We start from the raw sequence: 4602 nt of genomic DNA, 5'->3' as shown, positions 1-4602 counted from the left end.
GGGCTGGGGGCCTGGGCCCCATGGACACACCCGGAGACCCCCATGTACCAGGCCGGGCTGGGGCCCTGTGCCCCATGGACACAGCCGGAGACCCCCATGTACCAGGCCGGGCTGGGACCCTCCGCCCCATGGACGCACCCGGAGACCCCCAGGTACTGGGCCGGGCTGGGGCCCTGTGCCCCATGGACACAGCCGGAGACCCCCATGTACCAGGCCGGGCTGGGACCCTCCGTCCCATGGACACAGCTGGAGACCCCCAGGTACCGGGCCAAGCTGCGGCCCTGTGCCCCATGGACGAACCCGGAGGAGACTCCCATGTACCAGGCCAAGCTGGGACCCTCCGTCCCATGGACGCACCCGGAGACCCCCCAGGTACCAGGCCGAGCTGGGGCCCTGTGCCCCATGGACACAGCCGGAGACCCCCAGGTACCAGGCCAAGCTGGGGCCCTGTGCCCCATGGACGAACCCAGAGGAGACTCCCATGTACCAGGGCAAGCTGGGACCCTCCACCCCATTGACACAGCCGGAGACCCCCAGGTATCAGGCCAGGCTGGGACCCTCCGCCCCATGGACACAGCCGGAGACCCCCAGGTATCAGGCCAGGCTGGGACTCTCCGCCCCATGCACACAGCCGGCGACCCCCATGTACCAGGCCGAGCTGGGACACTCCGCCCCATGGACACACCCAGATACCAGGCCGGGCTGGGGCCCTCCGCCCCATGGACACACCTGGAGACCCCCATATACCCTCCGATGCTGAAACGAGGCCTGATCCCACAGGGCACCAGTGCCCAGCCCCCACCTCCTAGTGTGGACACGCCCGCCCGGTACAGACCCTTCCCGTGCCGCGTGGATGGGCGGGACCGGCCCCGCCCCGCCCCGGGGCCGGAGCCGAGCGTCAGAAATAAAACGTGTACGTCTGAGGATGGGCCTGTGGGGCAGCTCGACCCCGGTGTCCCCGGTGTCCCGGCGCCCTCGCTGGGCGGGGCCGTCTCCGCCACCCTAAAGGGCCCCGCGTGAAGTGGGGCCGAGAACCAGCCCGCCCCTTAGGTCCCTTCCTGACCCTTGGCCGCGACAGCCCTGAAGCATGAGGGTTAAAGTGGGACCGGGCTGAACGGGAGCAGGGGATGCCCGTGTGGGCTCCGGGGCGTTGGGGGGGGGAGTGGGGAGACCGAGGGGGGGCAATGGGGGTCACCCAGAGTCAAGCCCCGCTCGGAGCAGCTGCAGTTGGTTGAGGGCAGAAATTGATGCCTGGCGGCAGAACTGCCCAGTGGGCGTAGCAGGCCGACCCCCTGACTGGCCTCGTTCCGGGGGGGGCCGGGGAGGGGGGGGTCTGGGCAGTGCTCCTGCCGTGCTCATCATAAACGCTTCTCAGTTGGGGCGGGAGGGGGAACACGTCAGGACTCCTGGGTTCTCTCCTCAGCTCTGGGAGGGGGGTCTGGTGGTTAGATCAGGGTGGGGGTAGGAGCCAGGACTCCTGGGTTCTCTCCCCGGCTCTGGGAGGGGAGTGGGGGCTGGTGGTTAGAGCAGGGGGGGGCTGGGAGCCAGGACTCCTGGGTTCTCTCCCCAGCTCTGGGATGGGAGTGGGGGTTGGTGGGTCAGAGCAGGGGGGGCTGGGAGCCAGGACTCCTGGGTTCTCTCCCCAGCTCTGGGAGGGGCGTGGGGGCTGGTGGGTCAGAGCAGGGGGGGTGGGAGCCAGGACTCCTGGGTTCTCTCCCCAGCTCTGGGAGGGGCGTAGGGGCTGGTGGGTCGGGGGGGGGGCACAAAGACCAGGCGGACAAGGGAGGGTGGGTGATTGCGGCTTTATTTAATATCTGCTCACCAGGACACGTCTGTTCCAGTCCTTCGTTACCCCAGGTTTTTTCTGGGGGGGGGAGGTAATTAGGAGACCTTCAGCGCGACCCACTTCAGCGTGGGGCCTGGCTGGCTCAGGGGCGGGAATGGGGAATGGGGCAGGGGCCTGTCCCCTCTGGGGGCCCCGGCTCCCCCCCAGCCCCCGGGCGGGGACTGGCTGGCTCCGGGGGGCAGGGAATGGGGCAGGGGCCTGTCCCCTCTAGGGGGCGCCGGCTCCCACCCAGCCCCAGGGCAGGGACTGGCTGGCACAGGGGGGCGGGGAATCGGGCCGGGGCCTGTCCCCTCGAGGGGGCGCCGGCACCCCCCCGGCCCCCGGGCGGGACTGGCTGGCTCAGGGGCAGGGAATGGGGCAGGGCCTGTCCCCTCTAGGGGGGGCCGGCTCCCACCCAGCCCCAGGGCGGGGACTGGCGGGCTCAGGGGGGCAGGGAATGGGGCAGGGACTGGCTGGCTGGGGGCACAGGGGTTATGGGCCCCATCGGTGCTGGGTTTCAACACGGCGCTGGTGCCATCTAGCGGCCAGCGGCAGGAGCTGCAGTCCCAGCCCTGCTCTGAACCGACCCTCAAGGGGGTGGGCTCTTACTTGGGGGGCCTGAATCGGACCCGCCCCCTACTGGCCACGCCGGCTTGGGGGGAGGGGGGGACCCAGCTGGCACCTGCCCCCCCCCACACCGCTCGCTGGGCGGCCCCCGTGACCGGGCCCAATTCCGCGTGCTGGGGGGGGGGGATTTTCTCTCCCATTTCTCGGAGGCCCAGGCGTGCCTCAGTTTCCCCCGGCGAGAGGTCCCCTGGGTTCGGGTTCAAGGCGACCCAGATCTGCGCGGCAGCCAGCGAGGCCAGCACAGGGACGCCGAGCCCCCCCCCCCATCTCCCCCTCGGGGGAGGGGGGGGTCGGTCGCTGTAACCGTGTCCCGCGGGGGGGGGGGGATTTTCACACCCCTGGGGGCAGAGCGGTGCAGAGGGGAGAGCGCAGCTTTGGCCTGGGGGGGAAACGACCCCGCCAGGCACCTGCCTGCGTCCGGGGGGCGGGCGGATTCCTGGCATTTCGGTGGGGCGGTCGGATCCCATGTCAGGCCCGAGACACCGGAGCCTGGAACCCCCCCGGCCCCTAATCGGGGAGCGCCCCCCCCCGGATCCCCCTCTCCGGCCCCTGACCGGGCAGCGCCCCCCATCCCCCGGATCCCCCCTGCCCCTACCCGGGCACTGCCCCCGATCCCTCCCCGGCCCCTAACCAGGCAGCGCCCCCGACCCCTAACCGGGCAGCGCCCCCCGGATCCCCGGCCCCTAACCGGGCAGCGCCCCCTCCCGGATCCCCGGCCCCTAACCGGGCAGCGCCCCCTCCCCGGATCCCCCCGGCCCCTAACCGGGCAGCGCCCCGGATCCCCGGCCCCTAACCGGGCAGCGCCCCCGGATCCCCCCGGCCCCTAACCGGGCAGCGCCCCGATCCCTCCCCGGCCCCTAACCGGGCAGCGCCCCCGATCCCCGCCCTAACCGGGCAGCGCCCCCGGATCCCCGGCCCCTAACCGGGCAGCGCCCCCGGATCCCCGGCCCCTAACCGGGCAGCGCCCCCGGATCCTCCCCGACCCCTAACCGGGCAGCGCCCCCGGATCCCCGGCCCCTAACCGGGCAGCGCCCCCGGATCCCCCGGCCCCTAACCGGGCAGCGCCCCCGGATCCCCGGCCCCTAACCGGGCAGCGCCCCGGATCCCCGGCCCCTAACCGGGCAGCGCCCCCTCCCCGGATCCCCGGCCCCTAACCGGGCAGCGCCCCCGGATCCCTCCCGGGCCCCTAACCGGGCAGCGCCCCGGATCCCCGGCCCCTAACCGGGCAGCGCCCCGGATCCCCGCGGCCCCTAACCGGGCAGCGCCCCGGATCCCCGGCCCCTAACCCGGCAGCGGCCCTCCCAGCCCAGCTCCGCGCTCGGATTTAGCTCCGGGCGAAGGCCCGAGCCGCGGCCTTTCCCAGCCCGGGCGGCCGGGCCGCGGGGCGCCTCCCCGGCAGGCGCCTCACGCGAGGCCCCCGGCTCCGCCAGGCCGCGCCCGGAGCGTTCCGACCCCTCCCCCCACCGCCGCCGCACTCCGAGCCTCGACTTCGCTCCTCAGCTGGCTTCGCTCCCCGGCTGGCGCGACGCTCGGCTATCTCCGGCCCTTTCCGGCCGGCCCCGCCTTTTCCCCCTCATGCATATTCACCCACCCTCATGAATTATGCATAGAGGGGGACGAACGTTAGGGTTAATTATTCATGAGCGCGTACCATTACCACCGGAGAGGGTGGGAGATTTGTTGTTGGGGAAAGGCTGGTGGGGCATTCCGGCACGTACCAAGCCCTCCCTTGGCTGATAAAGGAGGGGGGAGGACAATCCCCTCCCCAAATTTCACATGGAGGGTCTCACACAACAGCGGGCTCCGCCCCCCCCCTCCCCGCCTTTGCACTTGGTTCCGCCCCCTCTCCCACCGCCCCTTCCTTCTCCCAGGCCTGACCACGCCCCCCCCTCCTCCCGTGCGTGCTCGCCCCTGCCGCCAGGCCCGGGCTATCCCCGCGGCAGGGGTGGGCGGGGCCAGCGTGGGGGCGAGGCTATATAAGGCGGCTCCCGGCCGTTCGCGGCTCAGTCGCGCTGAGGAGCGCGCCGGGGACGGATCGGAGGGAGGGGGCTCGGCGGCCGGGCGAGCTCGCGCGTCGGAGCCCGGGGGCGGCGGGGGTCGGGGGAAGGTTCCCCCCCCCGGTGAAGCGGGGAGCAGGCGGCCCCGGTGCC

This window comes from Mauremys reevesii, linkage group 14 (genome assembly GCF_016161935.1).
Source record: "Mauremys reevesii isolate NIE-2019 linkage group 14, ASM1616193v1, whole genome shotgun sequence".
NCBI classification, from domain to species: Eukaryota; Metazoa; Chordata; order Testudines; family Geoemydidae; genus Mauremys; species Mauremys reevesii.
Note: the sequence above shows the minus strand (reverse complement) of the source record.